The sequence below is a fragment of the Camarhynchus parvulus genome, chromosome Z (assembly GCF_901933205.1).
Source record: "Camarhynchus parvulus chromosome Z, STF_HiC, whole genome shotgun sequence".
NCBI classification, from domain to species: domain Eukaryota; kingdom Metazoa; phylum Chordata; class Aves; order Passeriformes; family Thraupidae; genus Camarhynchus; species Camarhynchus parvulus.
In genome coordinates, this window is record NC_044601.1 from 53,482,066 (window position 1) to 53,497,690 (window position 15,625).

General features: G+C 39.5%; 1 protein-coding gene across 2 annotated transcripts in view; it reads left to right on the forward strand.

The window, feature by feature from the left end:
- The window catches only part of ARL15 (ADP ribosylation factor like GTPase 15), a 247,654-nt gene that overhangs the window by 15,674 nt on the left and 216,355 nt on the right, over positions 1 to 15,625 (forward strand). The window contains exons 1-3 of one of the 2 annotated variants that reach the window (XM_030968222.1): positions 6,598 to 12,137; positions 12,816 to 14,704; positions 15,356 to 15,410. The exons of the other annotated variant lie outside the window; for it this stretch is intronic. The gene's annotated coding sequence lies outside the window, so the exon portion shown is untranslated. Of the gene's footprint in view, positions 1 to 6,597; positions 12,138 to 12,815; positions 14,705 to 15,355; positions 15,411 to 15,625 lie in introns of those variants that run through there. 2 annotated transcript variants of the gene reach the window in all.

Here is a 15,625-nt window from a genome sequence, read left to right on the forward strand (position 1 = left end):
CATTGAGACTTTATAATTCCTCTCACCAGTTCCTGATGTGCCATTATTGAGTCTTCCTCCTTTGGAGAGAAGAGAAAGACTGATGCAGACACCAGTCACCCATGTTCAAGGTTCCTGCAGAGCTTAATCTCTGTAATGACCTTCCTCTCCTTTGGACAGGCAGACCTGTGGGATGGGCACTGTAAATCTTCAAACGCAACAGATGCATTATGTAGGTCATAAGATACATTTTCTTCTAGTAAAGCAATGGCATTTTTTTCACACCTTAGTTAAGACTATGATTAGAAAACTTATGAACTTAAGAAGTATTTTCTGAGCCCTAATAAGAAGGTGAAAGGCTGTAAGAACTAGATCAGAACCCAGCCCATTTATAATTTGAAAGAGACTGAGTATTGTGTCTCTCAATTTTTTAGGGGTAAATTTGGAGCACAGGTACAATCCTAGCCTAACAGAACTCTCATCATGGAAACAAAAGAAAAATCTACAAAGGGACACATGTACTTGCATGTCAACACTACAGCAAAGACCACAGAGTCTAACTGTACGGCTTCTATTTACATATTCATTCAGTAAAAGGGCAAAGCAATCTGAACACGAGAGATGTTTGAATACTTTGTAAACAATATTAGAAACAAATGTACTACAAACTTTGAGCAAAATTGTAGTCCTCATAAAATAAATCACAAAGTTAAGTCACAAAAATTGAAAGTTTCAGTTAATCCCAGAAAACCAGACATTATGAAAAACATTACTTGATTTCTTGGGGTTTACCTCCCTTGTTAGCAGGGACATGAAGGTAAGGTACAACTTTTAATCCATCTCTTGATATTTACCACAGCGCCACAAGCAATAGAGAATGAAACCTGATCAGAACTGTGATTTTTTTTTTAAATCTTCACGAGACCATTATTTTCTACATTTCATAAAAAAGAAATCAAGCAAAGATGCAAATGCTTTCTTAAGTGTATATGAGAAGAAACCCTAAAGCCCCAAGTCTAAGGCTTCCAGATTCCTAAGTCTCTTAAACACAGAAGCCCTGCTACCAAGGCAAATATCTGTGACCATTTAGTCTTCAAATTCTGCTAAAAATTCAAACAAGGTTAACCAGTTTAGGACTAGGACTGTAAATTACATATTTTATTGCTGTGGGACTGTTAAAAAACCAAATATAGAACAGCCATGAAATTAAAAATGAGTCTACAGCACTACCAACTTGAGCTGGGATGACATAGAAATGAAAAAATATCATATGTAAATTCCAGCCTACTTGGCAATATAATCTATTCAAATTTCCTCATGCAAATTTTTTTGCATCATTTTATCAACAGTAACATTTTTTTGGTGCACAGGAAGGAGTAAATATCCTACATAAAATCAACTGTAATATTATAATCACTTTATTCATAACCCATAGGTTTAAATTAATTATTAATTATAATTAAACTAAATTTATATCAATGTAACTGCAGTGGGAAACTGGTTTCTGCTTTTGACCTTGTTCCATCATTAACCTTTGCTTTTAGACTCCATGTTGTTATTTTGCCAGTGAGGTTACCTGAAGGTCAGCCAAATATTTCAGGAAACAAGAGAGAGAGAACAGGTGAAAAATCCTTTTTGAAATCTGTTTGCTTGTTTTCATATCCATGTGGTCTTTTACAGCCAAAAATATATATATATAACATGGTGACCAAAATGCCAGAAGGTAGCAAAGCATTCGAGCAAAGAAAAGAGATTTTTGACTGAGAGGTTTTGCTTCTCTCATAGGGTTCATTCACCTTTGGCTGTAGTATCTCTGCATGTTGACAGTTGTCAATATATCAGATAAAGAGCTGCAAATTGCTTCAAACATTATTTACTCAGAGCACCTTCTCCCTTTCCCCGTAAGTTACATGAGTTTGATTAACAGCAGACTCCAAGTCACTTACTGAAATTTGAGCTGCAAATAAAACTGCTGACTGCTCTTGGCATCTATTTAATATTTAAACTCTCGTAATGAAAACCTCATTCTTTCATTTCTCTGTCCAGCTCTTTTTACGTTTTTATGCCCTTCTGGATATTTCTAGGAAATACTTTTGGTCACAATTGGCCACATGCATTTATGGTTAAAATGTATACTTAGGAATCTATTACCATTAGACCATTCAAATATTTTTTCCTATCAGTTTTCCAGCTGCTGAACAACAGAACTCTTCTAACTAATCTTAACTTCCTAATTGGTCCAACTTTTCTATTCTGCCAGTGAAGTCAGAGACTGTTTTATCACATCATTTGTATTCTTTAACTAAGCACAGTTTGTACCTTCTAAGGCATCCAATTCTAAATTTCTAGCCATAACAAATAAAGGGGGTTTGTAGCATTTGGGAGCCTTTATATTGCTGTATGAGCATCCTAAATCAAAGAAGTCCACATTTTTATGTGAGGGTTTTTTCTACAGATTTTATTTTTCCAGAGCAAGTATATGGCCTGAAGTATATTAAGTATAAGTATATTAACCTGAAGGTAAAAATTATATTTTGCTTTCCTGATAACTATCCTATGAGTAGCCAAGATGGGACAACTGCTGGTGTAACAACCTTGTACCATGGAAAACTAATGTTGATAAGTATAAGTCAGGTAGCCTCTTCCAGTACTTTCAAAGACAATAAATGCTTTTCTTCTCAACTTTAATTAGAAGGGTAAAATATCATGCCCCTCCAGTAATTATTGTTCTCAAACAGAGCTGTCAGGCTCCTTACATCAGTAAAACCTGGTGATTAAACCAACCACCTTCTTGCTAATAATAAAAAAATAATCACTTGCCTTTCCCATATTAAAAATTGTGTGGGATGCAGAGAGCAAGGGGAGAACAAACATACTTTGTCCTCTTAAAGAATGAAATTATTTTCATGTGGCAAAGTGGTTTAGATTGTCTCAGTCACTGATGTGCTACTGGGTCTTTTTGTTTTAGGAAACTTTTTGTAAAATACCCAGTTTTCAGGTCATTTAAACCATGATGGGAAACGCTATACCTATGTACATCTACTGGATGAATAGCAGCACTGCTTTCTGCAGGACTTCTACACAAGCATTATTATGACAGAATCTATTTAACTAACGAGACTGGAAATTAAAGCAATATGACTACAGTATGCCTGTAATTCAACTTGTTTTCCAAGATAATGTTCACTGGACAATTTGTCATATATACAATGGCTATGCAATTCCAAAAAGCATACTAATTCCATTCAAATATGTTTGGAAATAGGCATATTCATAGGTATTTACATTTTAAATTCCCATTTTGCTGATATCTATTAAGTAACAAATATGATATCTATTAAGTAACACCTTTATGTCAAATCCACCACGCGAGTTTGCTAACTGCTAGTGCTACAAATGCTTGAATTTGTCAGATGCTACTCTTAGGTTAAAACGTTCAAAATCATTAAATTGCAGTGACAGAAGCAATGGATGGTGGAACGTTGTACTTAGCACTTCTCAGGGTCAAAGTCTCAGTCTCAGATTGATTATTTTTCACACAAGTTTACAGAAAATTATTCTTGTGACAGGATTCCACTGAACATAAACTTGTGCTTCAGTACATAAGCTCACTTCCATTTTTGGAACCAGACTAACTACCTCACAGCCAACACATGACGTTTGCTCCATTTAAATACTTTGATCTCTTCCTTCCTATCTTGACATATGAGTTCCTGCTGACAAGCTTCCTTGTGAAAATAACTTACATGCATTAGGTATATGTATTCCAATATGAAACTGAACTTCATTTTAGATGAAAGAAATCTTATAGGACTTGCTAGAAAAATCTCAGCAACATCATGACTGCTACGTAGGCTGGAAGGCATGTGCTATAGGACTTGTATTCTGCTTACATTCTGCTATTGTTCAATGTTAATCTCCACTTTATGTAGTAAAATTAATGTGCCATAAGGCTATGCAAAGGCCAAAGGAATAATGTGTTTACAGTGAACAGAAGGATTAATAAATACATTTAAGCTTGGCTTCTCTTTTGATCAAGTTTGTGGGATTTTTAGTGTATACATGAGAAATTTCTTGATTTTTTTAAACTGATTTTGTGTTCAGATCAGAGGTTTTGTTTATAAACTAGAAAGAAAATCACATTTTAAAACAGAATAAACATTTTTCTTAGGACATATAAACACTGCATCTTCATAATAAGATCTATCAGATTCATATAAAACAGAGGGGTCTTCTAATTCTTTTTCTCCAGATGTACATCAGTGCTAAGTAACTAAACTAAACTACATCTGAGAAATGTTATTATAACTCATGGCTACTTTCAGAAATTCTACTAGCTTTGATTGTGATGTCTGTCCATGTTGAAATATCCTTCCTATTATTTTCCAGTAGCTGAACTGAATCTTCCTTGCAATAAAAGCCAATTACTTCTTTTCCTATCATAGCAGCATCTCTGCAGCAACTCTCTAGATTCATAATTCTATTTTCTTCTCAATCAGCTATAGAAGAAATAATTCCCAGTCCTTTCCTATTTGTCTCACAGGAAACAGTTCTGAAATATCTGCTTGTTCTTGATGTTCTCATTTCAGTCACCCTTCATTTAGAGAAGCATCAAAAGGCAGCAAGTCTCCATAATGATGTATGACTGCTAAAAAAGAAGAAATAAAGGGTTTTAATTGTTAAGGGGAAAGCATTGCAAAACGTTAAAAATCACATGTGATGACAGAAGCATGATGAAATCAGTTTCTTGCAGCTCCTGTGTTACATTATTGAGAGGCCTGCTTTACTGACCCCTGTAGTGGCTAAAGTAGTTTTTGCACTGTTGTTCCCCCTTTCAAAAGGACATTTCAGGATCAAGAGACAGTTGCCAGCAATGACTGTGACTACATGAAAACCAGTCAAAATTAAATAGCAGGAAGGGCCAAGCCTGTATCCCTCCTTCCACCCATTACCTATTAAAGTACTAAAATTAGTGAACTTCTAAATGACTAAAAATGAAAAAAAAATCATTTGTACTCATCTAAATTAAACTTAAGTTGCTATGCAGATGTATTTGATATTGAATCCCAAAGTAAAGAAAGGACTACCAAAGGAACCAATTTTTTTCTAGACTGGATGTATGAGGAAAATGAATTATCAATTGGCAAGATTTGTTTTGGGCAGGCATAAGGGGAATGTTTTACCAACAGTCTCTGGATATAGTAACTGAGACTGTCCACAACAGGCCTTAATTAGTTACTGCTCTTAATTCAGAGCAGTAATTGTAATTTATGTTCCCCCACCCAGTTTACTAGATGTAGGTGAACGGCTCACCAATATCCTTAAAAATATTGATTCCCTGTTGCTCCTGGCTCCTTATTTACACCTGTTTTCTTCTAGCTCCTTACCTACTCTCCTACTTCTTTTAACTACACTGTTTTCCCCCTTATTATTTCACTCGATGCGTCATATTTAGATTTCCTATCCCACTGTCACACACATGGAGAAGTTTCCTTCCATTTCTCCAGGAGTCAGGCATTCCTACTAACACCTCAAGTTTGTGAAAAAGCCTCCAGGTTAAGGATGTCAGGTTGCAGTAGGAGACATGGGCGTTTCTTTCACGGGTGCTTAGGGGAACCATCACAGGATCAATCAGATTGGGAAGGAAACCTATGAGATCATCGAGTCCAACCTCTGACCAAGCGCTACGACCTAACTAGACCATGAACACTAAGCGCCATATCCAGTCTTTCCTTAAACACCGCCAGCGGTTGTGACTCCTCAGCCTCCCTGGGCGGCCCATTCTAGTGTCTAATCACCCCTTCTATGAAGAAATGCTTCCTGGTGTCCAACCAAACCCCTCCCGGCCACCCCCTCGGCTTTGCTTAGGACCATGTCCTCTCGTCCTGACACTGGTTGCCTGGGAGAAGAGACTGACCCCCGCCTGGCCACAGCCTCCTTTCAGGCAGTGGTAGAGAGTGATGAGGTCCCCCCAGCTCCCTCCTTTTCTCCAGGATAAACACCCCCAGCTCCCTCCACTGCTCCTCACAGCACTTGTGCTGCAGTGCGTTGCCCTTCTCTGGGCCCTGTTAGGCAGCGAGACGAGAGACCCCCAACAGCCGCAGCGGCTGCAGCGCTCCTACGCCTTTAAGGGCGGCCCGGCCGCGCCCCCACGTGTGCGATCAGCTGACGGCGCGTCCCGCCCCCGCCCGCCCCTGCCCCGCTCCCTCCGCCGCGAGGTGCGGGCGGCAGCGCGGCTCTGACAGCGCCGCCGGGGCAGCGCCCGCGCCCCCCGCCCGCCCCCGGCGCGCCCGCCCGGCCCCGCCGCGCCGCCCGCCCCGCGCCCCGGCCCCGCCGCTGCCCCGCGCCGCCGCTGCCCCCGCCGGCCCAGCGCCGCTGTCAGCCGGGCGGGCGCCCGCGGCCCCTCCGGAGAGCTCGGCAGCGCGGCGCCCGGCGCCACCCCGGTACATGGATTACCTGGTAGGTTCCCGGCGGCAGCGGAGACCGTCGGACATTTTACTGAGCGGCTGGGGCGGCGTCCGCGGTGCGACGGGGTGCGGGGAGCAGCCCGGGGCCGGGGGCAGCCGGGTCCGGCCGCGCTGCCGCGCCCGGCCCGGCGGGCTGTTAACGGGCGATAAAGCGGCCGGGCCCCGCTCATTTGGCCGCTATTAGGTTGCTAAAGCCGTGACCCGGGTCGCTGTTTTTTTCCTAAACGCTGGAGCTTAGGGCATGCTTCAGTGAACTAAATTGCTACCGCGGACGGGATCAGCCGAGCGCCCGGGCAGCTGGTATTCGGGGGTAGTGTTTATGGCTCTTTAATGAATATTGGCTCCATTCGTCTGTGAAAGATCGTATCGCGGGCGTGCACCTCAGCCGGGATCGTGGCTGGTGTTTGCACTCACCCGCGCACCCTCGGCGGGCAAAAGCCCTGTGGCACGGCTGGCTCATGAGCAGGTGGCTTTGTTTTAGTATGGTACCTGCTTACCTGGTCTTCTCAGCCCAGCAGTGGGGGGGCGTGACGAGCACACCCCATCGCTGCAGTCCTGTTGGCATCCCATTGCTCCAGTCTTGTTGCCTCGAGCCCTGTGCTGTGAACTGATGCCCACTCCTTCGCCGGGAAGTGCTGCGAAACGTCAGCTGGGGCAGTGAAGAGCAGGCATCTTCTGCCCATCCCTGTTCGTTGTTGGTGTCAAGTGGGACCAGGAAGTATTTGGAGTCAGAATCTTGACTCTGTCATTCATACTTTTTCACACGGGATGCTCACGGATGTACGCTTTCCAGAGAGGCTCATCAAATGCAACAGATGCAAAAGAACATCTGGAGATGCTCTTTTTAATTAACAGAATATTTGCCATGCTGAGATGAGAGCTGCATGTAGTGTCTAGCTTTTCCTTTTCTGACAGCTAACTAAACCAGAAATACATTAAATTAATACTTTGCTATTCTTGTGTCTATGGAGCTAACATTTGTTTTGGTTTATTGTGCCTTGCAACCCCCAAAAAATGTTTTAGGCTCGCCTTTCTGAATTTGAATACTACAGAGAGACACTAGAAAATGAGTCCTGTGTGGTAGAAATGGTAGGCAGACTTCTCTTTAACAGCCTAGTTAATGAAATACTGATAATAAACTTGCTGGGTATCAAGTGCAGCCTCATAGTTCCTTGAGAGCCTGGAGCTGTTTCTGAGATATTTTTTTTCCTTTATAAACTTATGGCCAGATGAAACTGGCCATTCTGTACTTTTTCAAATGCTTGCATTAACCTTTGTGACTGCTACAGGCTGTTGTGTGGAAGGCCAACCACTCTGAGAACAATAAATTTAATAAGCCTTGCAAATTAAGAGCATGTTTTTGTATTAACTAAAGGGGGGAGGGGATTAAATAGCTCTGTTTTTTTTTTTTAAAATTCCCCTGACTCTTATTCTCCAGCTGATCCTTTTCCGCTTTTTTGTTATCTGGCTTTCTTTGGTGTCAGGTCTAAAAACAGTCATTGATCATGAGGTTCAGGCACCTCAGAAAGTCTGCTCTAACAACAACAACAAAAATTATGATGGTGAGTTAGACAACTAGCTGTGTACACCTGTTTTTGGCTTATTGTCACAGTCTGCCCTGGTGTGAAGATAGGCCTACTCATTTTCTGTGCAAGACTTGAAGTTACAGTGTGAATGTTAGGCTATGGCTGTAGAACAATTGTCTCATTATTTCCATAGCAAAAAGAGCTGTACGTGTTAAGGAATTTTGTGTTTTGTGCATTTATGTTGGGTTCTTGCACATACATGGGCATGAAAAAACAAACAGAAGGTTTCTGGTTCCTCATGTAGGGCACCTGTGTTGCAGCCTCCCTGCAGTGAGGTTTTCTCCCGTGCTTGCACTGTGAGGCAGAGAGCAAAGGATGAGTTGTTTCCTCTTGCAGTAGTGCTGGGACAGAGTATTTGACAAGTTTTGGTTATCAGTGGGGCTGAGTGAGGGAGTATAGTGGAAGGAGGTGAGGACAGATGAGGTCAGGTTTGTTGCTGCATGAACTCAGGGGTCAGTGCATCTCCACAAGGAGTCTACCCTCAGCCAGCTTTTCCCAGACTTGCATAGGAAGGTTCTTTTCCTGATTTTAGCTGGATAGGAGCTACATTGATGGAGACGTCTTTTTTCCATTAAGAATCAGATCCCTAGAAGTAATGAACATCTGAAGCACCTTCCAATATCATCAGGCTATTGAAAGCGCTCAAAACCTTCTCAGAGTGAAGTCAGTTGGAGCCAGCTTGGACTATGGCCTAAAACTTTTATGGGCAGATACCCAAAACCTGAGTAATGCCTTCCCTACTTAAAGTGTGATCCTCGATTTATGGCTAATGCCATTTGATAATAAATTGGTACTAAAACAGTATCTCCTGTGATGCTCTGGTCTGTTTTTGTAGTTTTACATTGTAACAAAAAAAGTATCACTGGCCTCTGTATCTTTGATTACTAGAAGAGGCTCTTCAGCCTGGTGCCTCTTATTTTTGCGTTGCTATAATTATGATGTTAGGAGTGGTGTGGTTTTTTTTTTTTTTTTAAATCAACATGATTAAACCAAGTCCAACCTCTAAAAAAGAATACATCTTCACTCAGAGGCACCTTTTACTTGCACGTGTTGTTCTTGTTGTTCTGCTTGCATTTAGTTAACTCTTTTAAAACATACTATGTGAACCCAGCTGCATCAACATAGATTTGCAGGTTTTTGTGACTACATAATCTAGGGTACTGTCTGTAACCTTCTTCAGCTTCATTCTTGCTACATTGCGTCTGGAAGGATTTTAGTGTATTCAGAGACTTGTGCTGGTTGGCCTCTGTTCAGTAGACTATGCTTAATTTAAGGAGTTACGCCATGATGCATCTTGTGAAAAGCATGGCATGTGACCAGTCTTACAGTTCTTGCTTGGAGAACTTGTGGGGAAACAATAAAAATGCTTTGGTTTTTCTTATGTGCTGCTATTACAATGCAGATTTTAAGCTCCTGAGCAGACTTTCACAATATACTTCTTCAGTGGCATCTTCTACACTAGGTAAAGTTCTTACATGCTTCTGTTCAATGTATCAGCCTGATCTGTGTAGTATTTTTAAAAATTTTTGAAAACCGCTTGAGAGAGTGATGTAGAAATTTGAATCTGTCTCTTCACAAAAGAAAGGTGTTATATTTGCCTAAGAGGTTTATGATAAAAACTTGATAACCTGTTTAATTTTGTATTTTTAGCATTTTCATTATGATAACTTTTCCATAAATTATATCCCAAGATACTATGTACTGTCTTAGTTGTAGATAAAAATATTTCTCGGGGAAGTATTGAAGAGCATATTCTGACCTGAAATGGAAGATAACTCTTCTTGGATGATGAACTTCTTCAGCTTTAGTAATTCTTTTTTTCATTTTTTGGGGTCCCTTTTCTGAGGAGTTAAACAGGAACATAGGTTCTGCAATGTCAAGAGAGTGCACACTCCTAGTGTGCTAGAATTCTTGTTGCTTTGTTGGGGATTGGTTTCTTTTAACTATAACAAGTTTGGGTGGGTTCTTGTTGTTCTTTTTACACTTGTTAGCAGATACAAACTATCCTGCTCCAGTATGCATGTACATGAAATCTAAAATTTGGTAAGTTTTTGAGTGAATTCAACTAAATTTTCAAATTTTAAATGAATATATAGATAGGCCTTGAACTGACTTAAGAATTTCTGCTTCGTTTCTGAACAGTCTTGACCTCACAATCTAAATAGTTAGTGTTCAGACAAAGTCTTGGTTGGGGAAAGCTGCATAGTCCAAACTGGTGTTCGTAAAGTGTTAGTTGATATTAAAAAAAAATAGATGTTTTTGAGCAACAATGTTTTGGAACATTAGATGTTTTTTCCTTTTTTGGGCTGCTTACTTTCTTTTAAATAGTTAGACTCTTTAATTTAATTGGACAGGTTAGATTCAGAAAATGGCAATGTGGAATAGATCAAGATCACCTAGTGATTCTGGTATACTTCAGATCCAGTCTTTCCATTGCTGTTGCCAGTTCCATTGTTTGCTGTCTGCAGGTCATAGAAAACATTTTTTTCTCACGCTGCAAATTCGTTAGAGAGGCGTATGTTTGAAGGTAAGAGTTTTACTTCACTGAAACTTTGTAAACCTGTAGATGCTGTCCTTTGAATAAGGAAAAATGGGTTGAGGTCCATACTAGCAACTCTGTATTTTTCTTCTGAGGCACATGTGTGATTTGGATACATTGACTGCAACATGAGCAGCCACGGTCTATAGGCAGGGCCACTTACTGTTTGCTGAACGCCCCTCTCATAGGAATTCTGTCTTTTGTAATGTAACAATGAGGAATGTTTGGGCTCTGTGTTGACTGATCTATCTGCTATAACAACCTTGAAAACTTACACCTTCTGTAGAGCACAAGGGCTTGTATTTTATTATCGTCCCTTCAGTTTGGGAAGTTGATTACGCACAAGGATGGGGGTCTGACAGTTGTTTCAAAATAAAGATATAGCTGAATGCAGGAAAGAAAACAACAGCTGTAAGGTGCATGCAACTGCATTAGTGTTTGGATCAGATGTGAATCTTTCAATTGGAGAAAGTAATGTTTACCTAGGTTTGCATTGCAGAGTGATCGTAGATGACATGAATTTAATATTTTTCAAATCAAACCAAAGATTTACATCACTAATGGGTTTTTACACCACAGGCCTAGATCAGAATTAGTGTCTGAAGCATGTAGTAAGAATACTTGGTCTTCAATTCCAGCTCTTGCTATGTATTACCAGACCATGTTGTTCTGCAGTGTGCTGCTCCTGAATTCTTCAGTCAGACCTCCAAGCTTCAAGGCAACATGGTGATGAATTTCACAAAAGGTTAGGAATGCAAGCTTTTAGTAAGTGAGAATGTCTGCATTTAGTAAGGACAAAATATTCCTTCTAATACCACATGCTGATTAACATTTTTGGCTTGTTGTCAGTATCATCAGCTCATGTTTTTTAATACTGCCAGCTTGTGATGTTTATTCTTTTAAATGGAGTTCTGAAGTTTTGTGATTGTATGAGGATATTAGCTCTCCATTAATAAAAGAAGCATTTTTAGTTTAGTTTAAAACCACAAATGTGGCCCAAAAAGCTGTAAAGCCCTATGAAAAAAACCACAACAGTATTTAAAATGTTGTGCTTCTTTGTGTTTTGGCTCGTGCTGCTCTGCATTATGTTGGTTTTGCTGTTTTTCACTGTGTGCAGGATAACTTTCTGAAGTGCAAACTGTCTGACTATGGCTATATAAAAGTCCTTGTGGACATAAGTAGGGTATTTGCAATCTAACAAAAGATGGCTCATGCCAGAGCTCTTCAGCATACAGAATTTATTTTTTCTCTCTGGCAACCTGGTAAGGTGACTATATTAATTGCCAGTGAGTGTGTAAGTAAGTTCCCTCTATCTGAGAAAGAGACACAAAGCAGGAAATGTAGCTGACAAGTGCTCTTACACTGGATGCAGTCCTGCCCTAGAGCTTTGTTGCTTGTAAGAACAAACAGTAGGAAGAGTATGAATCTTTGATGCTCTGCTGTATGTTTTGGTGGAGGAACAGAAGAAAAATTTGTTCACAGGACCCACATTAGCTTTTGGCTTTGGAGAGTCTGAATAAGCAAGATGACATCCAAGATCCACTAGGAGCTGTTGATATGGGGGAAGTAAGTTTGCAGATTTCTTTCTTTATTATAGCTTGGAGCTTTTGTATGGAAGAAACATCTGTTTTCCACATTTTATTAGCTTTTACAACAACTATTGCTTAGTCTTCCTTTATATGATTTTGACTCTAGTAGAGGTGAAAAACTTAAAACTAATTAAAAGGAAGTAATAATTTTGTAATCTGTAATACAAATTTAATGAGAAATACAAAGGAGCATTGAGAGCACAGCTCTGGCAGTGAATAAGAGGGAGAAGTGAATGCAGAGATTACAAGGAAGTTTCTTGTTTGTGTTTAGTTGTATAAACTGCATATGCTTTGGGTGGGCTGATGCAGAGACAAATATTAAGAATGCATATTGAACCCAGGAAGAAAATCTAGTATCTCTTTGGATATTTGTAATAAAATGGCAGATTAAATTCAGTGTTGATACATGTAAAGTTGCATATATTTTTAGAAGAAGTCACATGGCAGTACAGATGCATGGATAGGCCCTAAAATACCATCAGTACTCAGGAAAGTGAATGAGGATCCTTCTTTAAAATGTCATCTCAACCCAGACATCTGTCAACAAATTTTGAGTATTAAGAAGGAAAAAGAGGGAAAGATCTCATTTTTACATTGCTTAAATATAAGGTTTGCTCATGTCTTACTTGCTGCATTTCTGGTTGCATCATTTCAGGAAGAGTACTTAAAAAACCAAAGAAAATTCAGAGAAGGATGCTCTTCAATGTGGTAATTGAAGAAAAGCAATTTCTTCCATACAAGCAGAGATAAGTAGTTACAGCTCTTCAGTCTGAAGAAAAGACAGCTGACTGGTATGAGGAGGTAATAATCTAGATGTCTTTTGAATCAGAAAGAGATTAGGCAATAAGCAATTTTTTTCTGTACAGAAGAACTCACAGTTACAATCCAGGAACTGTGTTTTCATGTGAGTGTAGTTGGATTCTCACTTGAGCAGTAATGTTAGGGAGGTGAAAATGAGTAGACTAGATATTTGTAGAGTGTCTTCAAACACAGGTCCACTGTGGGTCTATATTAAACATGATGTTCAGATATGATGGTAGGAAAACCTGAAGTTGTGATTACTGGAACAAAAGGATAGGTCCGTGAGGTATGATTCCCTGGATATCCTGATGCTTTTCTGTGGACTAAAGGCATCCTCCTCATTATTCCTCCTCATTGAGGAGGAATCTAGAATCAGTTCTTAAACAGGAAATTGCAGTTAGGAAATTGAGATATTCTGAGTGGTGTCCCAGAGTGCTGTCCAGTGTAATCAGAATTTCATTGACTACACAGGAGGTGGGACTTTTCAATTCAGAGGTATTTATGAAGCTACTTAATCTGCTCCAGGGGCACATACCTAACAGATTCCTTCTGCTTGGAAGTATGTATGAGGAAAGGCTATTGGCTTTCTGACATCTGTGTTTTAACAAATATATAACTTTTTATGTAAGGCCCACAACACTGAGTAAACCTGAAACTGTATAGACAACCTGTGTAGAGGGATGATGCACTCTACAATGAGTGCTCTCTTTTCTCAGTACTTTCTTCTTGCCTAGAAACTTGCATAATTTCTGGTTTCAGCAAGACTGGAGAAAAGGTCCAGAATTCTTGAGAAATGTCTCTGCTGTTCTTGCAGCTATTAATTTTCTGCTGGCTAATCTGTATCTTACACTGCCTCAGCCACTGCAGTCCTGGAAACAGTCATGGAAAACTGTTCTACTGAGAATATTGCCTAAAAGAGAGGAGAGCATTGTTCTCTGGTGCATCCACTTGATTACTTTTTATGATGGCAAGAGAGTTCTTGGATCTAGTCCTATTTCCTGTTCACATATCATTGCTTTTCCATCAACAGCAGGTTTCTTCTAGTCTCTAAACTGAGATTTATTTTTCTAATGATTATGTACAAGAAGATTGGTATTTTAGAAATCTAATTATTCAGCATTAGAGGAGAATATGAAAATATTTTCTGTGCCTTTTTTCCCTGAGAACAGTATTAAAAAGAATTCAGGGAGTTTAAATTAGAAATGTTATTAATGGAATTTGCTAGAGGGCTGTGACATCTTGTGCAAAAAGGGGAACCTTGGAATTACTACTTGGAGTTCAGTAGGCAAGGTTAGCAAATAGCAGTTCTGGTCAAAGTTCCTGCTACCTTTACTATAGTGTTGTTGTGTGTGCTTTTGGGTACCCACATGTTCCTTACAACACATAAGCACTGAGAATTTGTTTCAGGCTCCATACTTAAAGGCACCTTAAAACCTGCATATTTTATACACTTGTATTGCTAATTTTTGCAATTTCATACACTGAAGAAGATGCAGGTAAGAATAGAGGTGGAAAAACTTTTGCCTGGAAGATCCAGCAGTTCCAAGTGATTACTGGGTTGTATCACTTCATTATAAATGAGCAGAGGGTACCTTGATATTAAATGTATTAAAGAAACATATCACCAGAAAAAAACCCTCTAACATCTTCCTTTTCTTGTTTTGCTTTCTGTTTTTGTGGTCTTGGAGCTGTATGCAGTGCTGTAATTTATTTAGGATTATGTCACAGTGAGTTGAGGTTGAGGTGAGTATTTCTGCTGGGTGGCAGAATTGACTGCTCCTGCAGTTCTGTCAGGTGTTGGGTCTCTTGGTTCTTTCCTGAGAATTTTGTTAGGATCGCCCTCCCCTTTTTCCCACCAAGGCTCTTGAGGCTAATGCTTTCAACTCGGTGCTTGAAGTCATCAGTTGCAGAACATGCTCTAATTAATCTTTTCAAAATCTGGTCTTTTGTAAATATTATGAGTAGGGATTTAATCTTGTATTTGCTGACAAAATAGATATTTAAAACAATGGCTTTGTGCATTGCAGACTATGTGCCTGTGTCAGAGCTGAATGAGATTTTTTTAAACACCAAATGCTGAAATTGCTTTGTACTGATAGCAGAATACTTGAAAAAATGGACAGAACATATGCTTGTTGTGAATTGAATGCTGTTCAGCTGCAGGGCAGATATCTTTCTAAGTCATTATAAACAGCCACATTTTTACAAGGTATGATAAAAATAACAAAGTCTTGGGCAAATAGGAAAGTTAGCTATGAGTTTGCTTTCCAGTGGGAGAAATTATTTAATGTTTGTGAGATGACCCTTTGCCTAGGCAGGAGAGTACTTTTTGACAGAGATGCATGCATATATTGTTTGACATATTTGATCTGATGACTCCATTTTTTGCTTTAGACATGTGAAATCACATCTGTGAAGAATTAGTCTTGGTGGAATTGTGTCAAATAAGGTATTTTTCTTTTGTAGTATTTCTAGGTATATTTTTACATTTTTTTCTTTTATTTTCATGCTTACCGTGTAAAATCCTTTCAGAAAGCAACAATAAACTGTAAGTAAATTACGTGTAAATTTTCCAACAATTGTTTTGTTGCCCAATTGTATGATTCCAAGTGAGTTGCACAACCAAAGTAATGAAAGATTACAAGTGTGAAGAATAAACTCCCC